The following is a 15320-nucleotide window of genomic DNA, read 5'->3' on the forward strand; positions in this document are numbered from 1 at the left end:
CAAATGCAACACAAACACAGGCAGTCAGACTGTAGCCTACTGCGTGACAAGTCAGATGCTGACAATCGCTTGTGAACGCAGTCCAAGTTATAGAGGTACAAGGAGTTAAGCAAGTTAATTTAAGTTGCTCAGCCCATCATGTTCGAGTCTTACCGCCACGATACATCAACCCTGCATGCTTCATACGAGTCATACAGCACTCAATGACGCCAGGCCGCTTTGTAAGTGAAAGCTTCTACGCCATTTACAAACCGAAGCGGGCACCGAGGCGAGTTTTGCCAAAGAGGACAACATGGCGGACGTGCAACGCGGCAAGTAACACGCACTCTAGGACCGGACAGACATTACACTAGAGTAGTTTAGCCTACCTATTAGAAATCACTTACGTAACACAACTAGCCTGAGCATACATTACATCGCGCATCAACCAATTTCCCATTCACCACTGCACTAGGTAGAACACTGAATCCATTTACATGAACGTTGACAGTTCAGCGAAGGCTTGTCATTCCATGAGATCCATCTCATGCAGTTGAAGACATGCCGTCATAAATGTTACAAACTACATCCAGCAATGTAATGATATGCAACCTGTCTAAACTTTGTTAAAACGGAATTGTTTTTCAACGGATATAACAGACCCAGTCTAACCAAGAAGATGTGGACAAAACGGGCGGGCGTCGACTTGTTAGACATTACTTTGTCTTGATCGCTGAAAACACCAAAACAGGAAACACCCTCCTTTCCGATTACTTAACGCCATGTTTGACTCGGGAGTGCGCGTGGTCCCGCCCCTGATTGCGAGCTTTGTCAAACAGAGAACTCGGACGCCATCTTAGAGTTGAACTGAGACCTCGAAAAACAATAATTTCAGCAACCAATAGTCAGCCAAATAATTGATGCATAAACCAATGAAAGTTGACCATTAAAGAATATTCCGCGGTCTTGATATTTGTACACGCTTTGACGTTACAAATGAATTCAAGTCGAGTCCTCTAATGGCGTCAGAGCCCTTGCCTGCTGAATCTCCGGTTGCGCCGCTCTCCCCTCACAGCTCAACTGAAAACCCGCCTACCTCTGCCTAGAATGATGTCATCACAGGCAAACCAAATGAGCCGAAGCAGTACATTGCTTGTGCTATTGGACAAGGGCACTGTCATTCAAATTTCTCGAGGGAGGGGTTCTTGAAGAGAAAAATCGCCATTTTGATACAACTGTATGGAAAAACACACTAATGTTACATTGTATCAAATAGCTCAAACGCTTCATTGTATCATATCACCCCCACAAAATTCTAAGGCCTGCTACAGCGTAGAAAAAAACGCAACCCACAATTTGAAGGGTTGCTATTGTGTCGCATCTTCTGAGATTAAATTACAGTAACCAGAAGTGAGGTGCATGTCGTGTCTCTAAAAAGTTTGTCAATCCTTCCAGCACGGAATTCCGCGAAAGATAGGCTACCAAGTCCTCGTCTGCCGTCTCCTACCAAGGAAAGAGTGCTGTGTGTAGTTCCCGACGCTTACTGACATGGCAAGATAGAAAACCTACACGAGAGAGCGCGTGCGCAAGAGGATGCGGTTTGACCAAATCAATGCCTGTAAGTGGGGGAGGGTAGGTGTATCTGAGATGGGAATAGGATTGGAGAGCTTAAGTCGTCTGTTCACCCTAATACAATCGACAGCCTGCAAAATGTGGTCTAGTAAGAATCTTAGTAGGCTAGTAGTTAGGCCTTTATCTAACATGCATGTAGTACCTCGTGATTTTAAACATTTTCTTATGGTAATCCCACGGCAGGCACATATTCCAACAGTCTACTAAATTCCTAAAACGTTTCACTCTGCATATGACAATAAATTGGCCCTGAAGTCTTCAATTTAGTGTTGATAAATACAAGCGAAACCACCACATATAGGTTACAGATGTTTGAATCTCATCGAACTGTCCAGTGTATTTTAATCTCCACCTACCTTCACCAAGAAAGCACTACACTTGTGTAAGGTCGTTACATAACACAGATTTGCAGTCTCCCATTGCGTTGGACAGCAGATTTAGCGTCTCATTCTCAGTTTATTAGACTTGCACTAGCCTACCATGACATAGGCCTAGGGAATACTTGCCATTAATATACGACATCTTAAAACTAACACAGAGAAGTTTAAGTGAAGTGTAAATATACTGAAGAAAGCGTATAAGACAGTTAGGCCTACTCATAGGCTGCTGCGACTAAACTATAAGGCATCTCTATTAAGAAAACGTAGGCTATAAATTGCAGGGTCAATGGGTGCCAAGGAATTAGGCTAGTCCTTACAGAAGTAAGACTACTTTTTAGCTGCCCTATGACGGGACAATGTTTTATAAACTATAGGCTTCCAGCACTGTTTCTTTTTGCAGAATAAAATTCCTCACGGCTCGTTGGCTCTGTATTCTAACCCCATATTACTGTGTAGGCTACAAAGTGAGTTAAGCCTTCATCGATCTGGCTCGATGGACATTCAGATAACCGTTTCTAAAATGTCGTAGGCTATACTAAATACAATACGTAACTTTCGAGTCAGCCTGTCCGTGCTTTCAGTGCAATTGGTGAGAACAGAAGGGCGACAACACAAGTTCTTTTTTCATCGTCGCAAGATTTCTCGTAGCCTACAAATTTGCCGTGAATGAACCCTCCTCGTCGTCCCCAAAGCCCCTGTAGTGGTCGGTGGGTGAACCCGCAAGGTGTGGGGGCGGGGTTCTCGTTGACAGGGAGGAGGGAGTCGTGGGGGAGGCGGAGTCACGGCAGTTCTACCAGCGCCGCCATTTTTGCAAAGGGAAAAGAGACAGGGGTAGAGGGATCTAGTTTCCTACAGTCAGCGTAGGTAGGGCAGTATTAAAACAGTTTTAACTGAATTAAAACTGTATAATAGGTCGTGATCACAGCTGTAAGGACAGACGAAAGAGTACAGCAGGTTTTACAAACGGAGTGTTGCAAGAGTCAACATTTTATAACCACTGTTACAGATCCGCAGTGGAGACGAAGTATTGTTTTGGTTGTGTGGAGTCACGGGCGGCGGGGGTCTCACCCGGGTCCCCTGTTTCTTCATTCAAAGCAGCTATAGTGGACATTAACGGTAAGTTTACTGGCAAAACTCCACTGCATTGCTGTAGTTGCCTCCATCATAACATCCCTTCATGTAGCTTCACGTCAGCTTGCTTGAAATCTCATGGCTGTGGATGCTAGCTAAGGGCATGTAAGAATTAGCCGGATTTTAATTTTACAACTAACTAAATGTCCTTTCTTGTTCAGAGTATGTTGTATTGTTGCAGTCACACATTGTGTTTATAGTTGGAATGATAACCACTTGTTCTACTTTGATACACCAAGTAACCAAACTGGTGATGGAACAGCGCACTTTAATTTAGCTTGATAGCTAGCTTGGTTGTGGACAGGCTAGTTAGCTGCTCTAGCTATGTTGGTATGGTACTGATACAAGAATGCTGTCTATTTTTGTACTTACTTTACTAGTATGTATTAGCGTAGGGGGTTACTTGTCTGTTATGGATTTATTTAATCAAGACATGAATGCTGGTTCTGTAAAACCAATTATTGGTCCCACTGTGATGCTTCTTTAGTACTGATTGGGACTTGGCTAATGCTGACGGCTGTAGCTAATTTAGCAAGCTACGTTGCGACTTAGCCAGATATTGTTATTTAGCTATTCGGCTAACAACAGATATTATTATACCGCCAACTGTACCTAGACGTAACATAAACGCATGTTCCTCCATTTTTAGCCACACACGAATAATGTTTCACTGCGATAACAATGTCACTTGGCTTGCTGGTAATAAGACATTTTAGAATTCACGTCTTAGTTACTGTTGGCCAACTTTACCTGTTAATGTTAACGTTAGAAGGGGAAGCAACGCCGTTTATTTCCGTTAGAGATTCACAGGTGCGGGTTCACTAAATAGTTATACGGAGGAAAACCTCTATGGACACTATATACGTCAAATTGCAGTAGTTCAATATTGTACGGCCCATCTCCATGTGTAATGCTAAAATGAGCGGCGGTTATGGCTAATGTGCGTTGGATTACACCATTTTGATCAAAACTGCGTAGCGCAAACGTTGCCCTGAGATTGATTTGCAGTACGTAACATATTCCTGACAACGGTGGACTAATACCGTTTTAAATTTAGCACACTCACGTTAATTTAGTGATAAGAGAGCGTACCTAAATAGGTGGCTAGGTTGCTCGTTAATTCCTCTTTATGTCCAGCGAGTGAGGTGGCTAACAAAATACAATTCACTCCTTAATTTAGATTCAGAGTGTATGTCACTGAACTGCTGCAACCATGGGGGAGGGGACGGTCTTAATACGAGGGAGTACAGTATCTAACCTCGCATGACACAATGTAGCCGATCAGTTTACCACCGAATTCATACGTTAGCTGTATTCATTTTAGTAGCTAGGAGCTAGCCAGCCACTGTTAATGCGCCGCTCATCGAAGTTCGGTCAGATGCGCTACTTGGTCGATGGAAAGGCATCTTCAGCGTCGCTTTTTTTCACTTTCCGTCAGATAATTATCGTAGGTTTACTCAAATTAAGTTAAACGAGTAATGGTCGCAATTTTAGAGGACAATACACTGATCTTGTTTTATCAAACGATTCGACGTGTGTAACGTTTACACTCACACGTCTGGCCATTGGCTAACGTACACCAACTCGCCTGTTAAATAACTATCAAGCTAGCGGTCCACGTTTACATGCCTAGTAGATGAGGTTAGCAAGTTACCTCTTTCATTCGAGGTGGACCATGGTGTGTAGCTAATAATCGCCATGTGTTTTAAGTAGTATTAGCTTAACATTGGCTAGCTATCAATAACATTTTAGAATTCAAGTAACCGAAATGTGCCGAATATGTAACGTTACCTAAACTGTTAAATTAATAGTAACGTTACAATTTAGGGGAGACAATCCCAGAAGCTACTAACGTTGTTTAACGTACATAGCCGATGATTGCTAAATGGATAATGTTGGCGTTAGCAAACACAAATGTTTGCTAGTTTAGCTAACTAATGTTAGCTAGCAACGACGACTCTATTCGCAATGAATCCATTTTATAATAAAACAGATAATGGTACAAACACAGAGACGGTATTGGACAAATTGATACTTAAGGAGTAACGTATGAAACGGGCGATGGATTGTTTTCGCTGTTATTTCCTTCAGTTGACGAGGAATCTCTGACCACGGATTTTCTGTCTGTCCTTAGTAAAGCGCTATGAAAATGGCGGCGGGCTAGGGTTGGTGTTGTGGTAATTTAATATATTCATCCCTCCACACCCCTATCGGTTGAGATGACTGCAGCGCCAACACACTCACGGACAAGAAACTACACAATTCTGACAGCCAAAAATAATCGCAAAACGATTTGTATACCTCATTTGTAAAAGATTTTTGCGCCGTTTGTCAACACCAGTAATACTGCAATATGGACTGTACATTTACAATAAAAGAGCCTCACAGTTCACTCGCACATGATTATTTTGTAAGCTCACAAAGGTCCATAGTGTTAGCCCACCGGTCCTTGTTTAGGCCAAGCATACTCAGGAAATATGCGTCATGAAAGGCAAGCATCTTAATGATTACAAGGTTTAATATTCACTGGTTTCAGAATTCTTTTTGAGTCTTTTGGAGGCGTGCAAAAAAGGCGGAAGATTTTTTTGATTTGATTTTACTTGATGTTTGGCGATATATGTTTAGATGAGAGTTTTGTGTAGACTAATCGATTAGGGTTTTTCACAAAGTTAAGTCCCGACTCCACTGTTGGCTGGTTGTCACTTGGTGCTGTTATGTAAAGGGATAATTATTGCATTGCCTTTGTAGAAAGAACAATAGCGTACTTATTGTAGCCTTTAACAGCTAGACCTTACAAGTCTGTAACTTAACTCATGTGTCTACAGGGGAGAGGGGGGAAAAGAGTATGGCACATTGTATTGTGGAATAGGTGACTATGCTGAGTTGTGTACATTCATCCTGTTGGGTTAGATACGAAGCAATTGCTTTCATGTTAGGTTCACTCGCCATCACAGTCAGCCTGCCTCTGCAGGTATTTTTCTTCTACAACAAGCTACAAAGTTTGACCCTCACCCTTGTCTATCTCACCATGTGGGACTCTTTAGAGTCTAGCTGGTCACTTGTGGGAAATTACAGCCAAGCTGTGTCATTTTTCCTCCACTATGGATTACTTGTTTCTTTGTTATCAAAGCAGAGTGAACACCAGAGGTATACTAGAACACATTACAAGAGTTAATAATGCAAGCCAAACACAATGTTAGCTAATGATTACGGTATTATGCTTCAGAAAATTCATATGGTTTCAGGAGGGAAGTGGTCACTGGGGATGTAACAAGAAGCTACTAGGCTGTGGTTGCACATCACTAGTTTTTGAATAGGGGAACTGAACCTGGGTCTATATATCCTAACATGTCTTTTGCCACATGTTATGTGCCAGGAGCTAAGAGGCAGGACTGTTCCCAGGTCAGACTTTTAAAGATGCCTTGTGAATGCAGACAGACCTCCCAAACTCTGTCTTTTCTAGCCTATCACTCAGCATCATGCTGGCTCCTGCAGTAGTGTTGACGGCGAATATACCCACACCAGAGAGACCAGAGAGGGATTTCCCTGTGAGACGTATGCTGCTCAGGGACTCTGGTACTTAGCAGGGAGTATTTTTTTTTTTTGTATTATTGGCATCTGTTGTCATAGAAAAGATCCTAGAGATTTAATTCCCTAGTTGTTACATTTTAACCTAACATCAATACAAAATTATACGCTTTTGAATGGGCAGTTGCAGAAGGCAAAGTGGGGGTGGGGTTGTTGGGAAGGGTCAGTGTCTGAAATGACTGCTGAAATGGCTGGGACCTTCCCCTTTGACTTTGACAACCCCCGCCACCACACACGCACACACCGAACAGATGCCAGCCCCAGATGCACGTCTGGGTGAGATTACTAGTAGGAATCCAGTGGTCGCTGCTGCCCTTATTATATCGTCTCCCCCTGCTTGTGAGGGAGCATAATTGGTGGGGGGGGGGTACTTTCTGGGAGACTAGACTCCACCAGCAGAGGAATGAGTGAGCAACACTCCTCTGTGTGAATCTCCGGCTAGCCCCGCCCACCCGTTGCACTTCAAGGGGGGGAACTCCAGGTTGAAGATCACAAATGACCACAATTAAGGATGCACTGAGCTTCCTGAACGACCTCCATCTCTGCATGTGGGCCAGCCTCGGCGACTGTGTGGGAGAGGCCAGCTGAACATTCAGGTGTTGGCTTCGGTTTTGTTCTCTGGTACCAGGCTGAGTTTCAAAGCCCAGCTTGTCAGCAGAGTAGAGAGATTATCTGAAATCCTAGCTACAAGAATGTTTGTGCCAGTGTTGGCAGCTACCCTCTTCAAAATGTTGGCGCAAACAGTTGCCCTGCATTGTTTCTTTTTTGCTTTACTACAAATGTGAAAATAGCACCTTCCAGTATAGTAAATCTAAACTAAGTCTATGGAATATTATTATTATTATTATTATTATTATTATTATTATTATTATTATTATTATTATTCTTTGCTAGGCCTAGTCATGATTTAGTGTGACTGTTTGGCCGGCCACCAATCCAAATCATAACCCCACGTATCTCTCTGTTTGCTAACTTAGCATGCTAGCTCAAAACAAAGGCTGCAGACAGATCTGCCCTAGTGGAACTTGCAGTCAGTAGGGACCAGCCAGCACGTCTTGGGGTTTCATCATGGTGACTCGGTGCAGCTGCGTCCTGTCTCCTTTGCACGCTCTCTCTCACACTTTTCCTTTGCCTTCTCTCTCTCTCTCTCTCTCTCTCTCTCTCTCTCTCTCTCTCTCTCTCTCTCTGACACACACACACACACATACATGTTTTCTCTCCCCCCTTGCTTTCTCTCTCTTCCTCTCTCCTCATGTCTTTCTTTGTGTTTGGAGTACTTTCTCCGTCAGACTAGGGTCTGCAGTTTGTATGTTTGAGGAGAGGCCTGTATTGTCAGCACAGAGCAATCATCTACAGACCATTCCTCTCCTGTCTGTCCGTCTCTCTCTTTTCGTCTGTCTGTTTGTGTGTGTGTGTGACTGTGTGTATCTTTTCTGTCGCCAATGCTGAAGGGTCTCCATTTTGTGTCGACCAGATAAATATGAATAGTGACTGGGGTAACTACCGAGCTCCTGTGTTCATCACAGACTAATAACAATGGGCATGTGTGGGTTCTCCCTCCTTTTATCTACCTCCCTCATCCCTTCATTCTTTCTCTCTCTCTCTCTCCCCCCCCAATGTTCTTGTGCAGTAAAAAGGAAGGGGGAAAAAAGAGTGTGTCTGTGGTTATAACCTGGTAGCCATTCTCTCAGGACTGGTCACCGGGGGGCCCCCTGCAGTAAATGGCTGTGCGTGTGTGTGGTTGCCCAGGCTCTGACGGAGAGGAGTGTGTGCTGTGTTTGCTCGCTGTGTTGACAGAGACATGGGGAGGTGAGCCGCCACTCCTGCCCAGGCTTGGGTGGGGACGGAAGCGGAGAGGGAGAGAGGGGAGAGAGAACGAGAGCGGCAGGTGGCACAGAACCTGGGTGTCTCAGGTGACGCACCTCTATTTTTTTCCTCTCACTTCACACACACACACACACACACACACACACACACACACACACACACACACACACTCAAATCAACATGCGCACACACACTGAAAACCACATTAGCTTTTCCAGTGTCTTAACTGTGTATCTCACAAGGGATGTAGCTACTAGGCTTTAGGCTATACATTTCTGAGAAATGCAGTGATGTTGGTTTTCTTAAGTCTTGTTTAATGATCAGTTTAATCAAGTGTGACGCTGGTGGAAGAGAATAACAGCTGTCCTCCCAACAAAAGCTGTTGCATTAGTGCAGATCATTTCAAACATACATTTTCTTTTATTATTAAAGAAAAGGCTTAATTGGGGCTATGTGTACAAACCACAACACCATGCTCTGATTGAGCTTGTCAGAACTGGTTGGAGATGACCTCACGTCAGTGCTCGTCTGATGTGAGGTTGAGGGAGAGTCTGTGACCTCATGTTGTTGCTCAGGCTGCCACGGCTGCACAGTTTCCTCTGCGCGTCCGGCCCCACCCCTGCACTTCCTCCCCAGTCTTTGATAGCGAAACCTTCGGTCTGCTTGCAGCTCTGCACTCTCATAAGCACTGGAATACACAGACAGCAAATAAGCAAGACTGATGAGGAAGAGCGAAGTGGTGTGTGTGTGTGTGTGTGTGTGTGTGTGTGTGTGTGTGTGTGTGTGTGTGTGTGTGTGTGTGTGTGTGTGTGTGTGTGTGTGTGTGTGTGTGTGTGTGTGTGTGTGTGTGTGTGTGTGTGTGTGTGTGTGTGTGTGTGTGTGTGTGTGTGTGTGTGTGTGTGTGTGTGTGTGTGAGTGTGAGCGAGCAAAAGAGAGAGGAAGGTATGTGTCCGAGAGGAGCAGAGCAAGGGAAGCTTTGTTCTGTTTGAGTCTCGATAGTGAGAAGCCCACTAATAGCACCTGTGCAGGAGCTGTAGCGCCCTGTGGCCCAGATTTGCCTGCGCCGCTCAAGGGTGCGTCAGCATGGGGGAGCCACAGGTGCAGCTGCAGGTAGGCCATCCCCACTCGAGAGTCCCATGATGTGAGAGGGTGGGGGCGATAGCTGGCCCGTGTGTGGTCTAGGGCTCAGGTAACCTGTTTTTCTTTGTTTCTTTTTTTTTGTCCTGTGCCTCATCACCGGCCGTGTAAGCGATCCCTCTGGCAGCCCTGGGCTCAGGCCTCACCGACAGGTGGCCAGGTGGACGGCGGATGCCGCTGTCACTGCCGCAGCTGCCACTTCCTGTTTGGGTCGGAAACTGCTTCACCATATACAGAAGTGCGTCGTTTGTGTCACCCGTCTGTGTGTAACGCTGGGAGCTTGTGAAGCCAGCCGTGGACGGAATCGATCACGTATGAGAGTGTTAATGGACACTGAGTGGTGCAGCTGACCGCTCTTATGGCTGGCATTGGCAGGGGCGATAATAATCACTAACTACCCACATAGTCCCCATTCCAATACAATTTTCTTGTGGTCCTGTTTCTTTCCATCTGGCTGTAGCTGTTTGTACGGTACCCTCCCCTCTCAGACACACGAGCTCTTTAGGACCTCTTATTTCAGATGGGCACAAAGGAACACTGAATCGACCTTGCTCCTGGTTATTTCAGTCTCTAGTTAGTCACACACAAACAAACATACACACACACACAAACACACACTGGGGTTGCAGATCCGGATCAATGATTGTGTTTGTTGTCAGTCAGCCCTATCTAATTTGAGAATGTCAAACCGTGTTGACCATAGCTGAGTGTGCGTGACATGCATGCGCGTGAGCGTTTGCGTCTGTCTTTGTGTAACAGTTGAGTGAGACAGACTGCCTATAGGCCTGCTGCAGGTCTCGCCCTTTATCAGGTGGACCTGCAACAGAAGCCACACTGTGTCAATCAGGCGGCTAGACAGCAGGGCAGGAGGTCATTAGCCTAAACCTCGTTAAACCTGTGTGTGTGTGTGTGTGTGTGTGTGTGTGTGTGTGTGTGTGTGTGTGTCAGTGTCAACGTTGGTCTATGTAAACTCTCTGACCTTACGTTCTGTGTTGCGGGGAATGCGTGGGCCCTATCGAGTGTGTAGCCTTTTAGCCTTTTAGGAAGGTTTGTGTTTTGATAATTGTTTCCCGCTCCTGCTGGCCGAGGGCCAACATTGTCTGCTTTGTGGTTGTTAGTGGAATCAGCTGAGTGGAGCGAACACAGCCATGGCCCTGGATCATCCGTTTGTCTTTTCTCTGCCCAGCTCCCAATGCAGCCTTATTTTAGCTTCTATTGTGCTCCTCGTGAAGGTGGTGTCTGTGCGGTCTCTTTGACTTCTCTCTCTCTCTCTCACTCTCTCTCTCTCACACACACACACACACACACACACACACACACACACACACACACACACACACAGACAGACAGACCCAGATATAGGGCCCTGTAGTGCGCCGTCCGTGTCGGGGTGTTGTTGCTGCCGTAAGGCCAGTCTGTCTCACCTTGAGTGTGCCGGCATGGCACGGTGATTTATGAGGGCTGGGTGGAGGGACTTGGGCACGATGCCACAGCTGTGCCCACTGTACTGGAGGCGCCCGTCGTCTGCCCGCCTAGTCTCTCTTTATACCCGTCGTGTGTGTGAATGGGTGCACACACTCACTTGCACAGACGCAGCCAAACACAGCCAGACACACACACACACACACAGACACACACTTGCACGCTACAAGCCCTGGAATGACTCAGCCTGTGAAAATGGTGTGAAGTCAAGGCGGCACCGCGAGGCAGGCAGTGCTTGTGTTGGAATCCCTCTCTGTTTCCATCTCTTTCGCTCCCTCCATCCCTCTTGCCCTTCCTGCCTCCCCCTCTCTCTGTGTGTCTCTCTCCTACTCTCCTCTTCCATCTCCTCTCCCACCCCCCTTTCTCTCTGTTGGAAATCAAACAGGAGCACACGGTGCCAAAGAAAAGAGACAGAGAGGGAGATAGGAAGGGAGAGAGAGAGAGGGAGGGAGAGAGAGGGTGGAGGAGAACCAGAGGGAGAGAGGTAAGGCAGGCAGCAAACAAGTGTGTGAGCGAGAGGAAAGTAGCGGAGAGAACACACACTGTGTGACGCTGGCGAGGGGCGGGTGGGTCTTCCCTGCCGTGCCGTTCCCCGGCGGCCCTTAAAGGAGCAGCTCTGTACCCCCGCACAATGACACGACTGTGTGCACCCAGAGAGGAGGGAGGGAGAGAGGGAGGGAGGGGGGAAGGAAGGAGAGAGTCTCTCCCTCTCTCATTTGCTCATTCACTCTTGCTCCTCTGTTCTCTTTCTGCTCCCTCTCTCCTTTGCTGTCTCTTTCTCCTGTTGCTGTCTCCCTGCTCTTCCTCTCTCCCTCTCTCTCCCCCATGCAGACATTTTTTGGATGCACACAGGCCTCCCCCTTCATCAGCACCAGGGGGAGATGGATGGTTTTGTTCGACTCCCTGCTGCTCCCCTCATTCAGGAGAGAGAGGGAGAGAGAGGGGAGGGGAGGGGAAGGGAAGGGATAAAAAAAGGCCACCTTGTAGTGTCAATGGAATTTGAATAGAAGAGAGAGAAAAACAACTCAGGAGAAGGAAGAGAGGAACAGCTACAGCTTCCTCATGACTGTCACTCTATTCTCATTATACACACTCGTTCTCTCTCTCTCTCTCTCTCACTCTATTTATCTATCTAAATCTATGGCATACACACACACTTGCACCCTCTCTCCAAAAGAGGCTGTGTTTAGAAGGTTTTTTTCTTCTTTTAGATGGCCCCTTCTTGCGTCCTTTCAATTAGACTCTGTGTCTGCGGCACTCCCCTTCTCTCTCTCTCCGCTCTGCCCTGCTCTGTGCTCTGAGGTTTATTTAGGAAGTGAGGGGAGGGTTGGAGGGAGGGAGGGAGGAGAGAGCAAGAGCAGGAAAAGGAGGAGGGAAGGGGCAGGCAGCGGGCTGAGAGTGTTCTTTTGGCAGCGTTCCTCCCCGGATGACGGACAGCTCTGCTAAAGGAAGTGGGCGGTGCTGGGCTTGTTCGCCACACTCGGATTTAACCAGGAATGCTCTACTGTACTGCTGTGTTTTTCCCTCTCCTTCGCTCCCCCTGTCTCTGCCCCCCCACCCCTCTCTCTCTCTCTCTCTCTCTCTCTCTCTCTCTCTCTCTCTCTCTCTCTCTCTCTCTCTCTCTCTCTCCCTCTCCCTCTCTCTCCCTCTCTCTCCCTCTCTCTCTCTCTCTCTCTCTCTCTCTCCCTCCCTCCCTCCCTCCCCTCTCTTTCTCCCTCTTTCCCCCCCCCCCCATCTTCTCCCACAGTCTCTGATGTATCTGGCTAGAGTAGACCGCAGTGTGTGTGTGTGTGCGGGTGCATGCCTATGTTTGTCAGTGTTTATATGCCGTCAAGGAAAAAAAATGATGTGACTGGCTGGGTAAGGGTTGTGTGTGGCTAAAGAGAACAGTGTTTAACTCTCTCTCTCTCTCTCTCTCTCTGTGTGTGTGTGTGTGTGTGTGTGTGTGTGTGTGTGTGTGTGTGTGTGTGTGTGTGTGTGTGTGTGTGTGTGTGTGTGTGTGTGTGTGTGTGTGTGTGTGTGTGTGTGTGTGTGTGTGTGTGTGTGTGTGTGTGTGTGTGTGTGTGTGTGTGTGTGTGTGTGTGTGTGTGTGTGTGTGTGTGTGTGTGTGTGTGTGTGTGTGTGTGTGTGTGTGTGTGTGTGTGTGTGTGTGCGCGTGCGCGCATGTAAAAAGTGAAGGGGGGAGCAGTGTTTATATGCGCATGCGTGCATTCCCGAGCAGTGACGGCAGGATTCCCTGGCCAAGTCGGAGACACACTCACTCACATATGCACGCACATATGCACGCCGGTTGTTGGATGGCTGAGGAAACAGCCGTCTGGTTTTGCAGTGCGGGTATCTGTGTGAGTGGCCACATCCCTCCCCAAACACTGGGACCTCTTTGAGACGACGACACAAAGCTTCACGGCTAGCTGCTAACGGCCCTGCTGCCTTACAAGCACAGCTAGCACTTCCCATTGTCCCAGGGTCTGCACAAAGACAATCACAGGCTACTGTATATACACACCCCCCAACTGTTCAAAACACTGCAGAGAGCCTTAGCTCAATGTCCAGTTCCTCAGAGTAATAGATTCTGTTTCATTGTCTGAAGAGGGGACAGTCAGAAATGTTTTGGTTATGACTGTTCAGTGACTGCCTACAGCCCCAAAAGAACTCAACAGACACACAAATGGAAATATGCAGGTCACTCCTGTCCAATCATATGCATACATGCAGATTCCAGTTTGTTCCCCGCCTACACACACTCACACACTCCAATCGAGTTGCACACCATGTCTACACACACACACACACACACACACAAGGTTTCTCACACTTCTATTAATTACCCCATGAGCTGGCAGCTGTTGTCTCCGTGAGCCCCTGGCCCTCTCTGTCCCTGTGCTCTCTTCTCCTGACTAGCCTGTTGTTACATGGTCACACACACACACACACACACACACGTACACACACGTACACTCTTTCTCCTTATTCTTTGTTTTTCTTGCTCGTCTCCATTTTCCTTTTGCTATGTTTACCTCTGTATTTCTCCTCTCATGCGCTCTTGCTTGTGGGACACCTCCTGAGCTTTGTCTGTTTTGTCCCTAGTTGTCATCCGTACTGTGAGTCCCCTCCATCTGTCTGCACCAGCCTCCTCTGTGCTTTGCATGTCTCTGTGTCTCATTTGTGTCTCTCCTCCTATGTCCTCTCTCCATCTCTCCATCAGTCCTCATTCTTTCCTGTTGCCCCTCTCAACCCCACTTTTTGTGTTCCATTCCATTTCCCTACACCCCCCCCCTCCTTTTGTCTTCTTTTCTTTTGTCCATGCATGTTTTTCTTTCCGTTTCTCGTGCGTCTACAGTTTGTTAGGACTGTTAGTGTTTCTGATGGAAGCCTTTATGCCAGCATCACTCTCCTTCCGACAGGCCTGGCTCAGTGTGTGTGTGTGTGTGTGTGTGGACGGCAGCCTCACTAAAATGAGTTATGGCTTTCCTCGAGTGAGCAGCATGTGTTTACGTTTCATGCCTGCGACATGTCTGTGTGTTTTGAGGGAGAGAGTGTGTATTAAATGTGAACGCCTTAGCGGAGGCAAGCTCAGACTGGAGAGCTAAAACACATTGTGTCGAGGTGTGTTCTGACAACACTGTGTGTACGTGTGTCTGTGCATTTTCATCTTGAGGTATTTGGGATGGGAGCGTCCATAATGTTTATCTTTTTGTGTGTGTTTTATCTGGGACATTGCAGAGGTGTGACCTCTTGCCTGTTTGTCTTCTGCATGTGTCCTGCTCTCTAATCCGGCTGATCAACATCCATCGCTCAGACAGGAACACACACACACACACACACACACAGAGTTGCGTATACGTTCTTTAGTGCTGCCATCACCTCTTCCCGGAGCTGCTTGTGTGTCTTGTGTGTAAGTGTGCTACTGTGACATATTTAGCCCTCCTGTCCGGGATTAAAACATTATGCTGCTGCAGACGCTCTGATTGGCCGTCTGTGTAGCTCCTTGGCCGCCAATCCGCTTTTAGTCCCGCCTCTCTTATGTCTTAGCACAGAAAGGCACGTTGCAGCAGTCAATTATTTAGCCATCCCCTGTTTCCCATCTGGTTCACTCAAGCAGACTGTGTGTGAGTGAGTGAAATAGAGGGAGAGAGAGAGAGAGAGGGAGAAAGAAAAGAATAC

At 47.0% G+C, this 15320-nt stretch overlaps 1 protein-coding gene across 4 annotated transcripts in view; it reads left to right on the forward strand.

The window, feature by feature from the left end:
• Positions 1–2272: 2272 nt before the first annotated feature.
• The window catches only part of kmt2e (lysine (K)-specific methyltransferase 2E), a 38341-nt gene continuing 25293 nt past the window's right edge, over positions 2273–15320 (forward strand). For 2 of the 4 annotated variants that reach the window (XM_076296713.1, XM_076296715.1), the window contains exons 1-2: positions 2273–3107; positions 8508–8623. The gene's annotated coding sequence lies outside the window, so the exon portion shown is untranslated. The remainder of the gene's footprint in view (positions 3108–8507; positions 8624–15320) is intronic. The other 2 variants (XM_076296716.1, XM_076296714.1) reach the window with 2 other exon arrangements.

The sequence above is a fragment of the Alosa pseudoharengus genome, unplaced genomic scaffold, assembly GCF_046254945.1.
Source record: "Alosa pseudoharengus isolate Yale_2024_CS ecotype anadromous, Long Island Sound unplaced genomic scaffold, YU_APseudo_1.1 YU_APseudo_1.1_scf_20, whole genome shotgun sequence".
NCBI lineage: Eukaryota > Metazoa > Chordata > Actinopteri > Clupeiformes > Clupeidae > Alosa > Alosa pseudoharengus.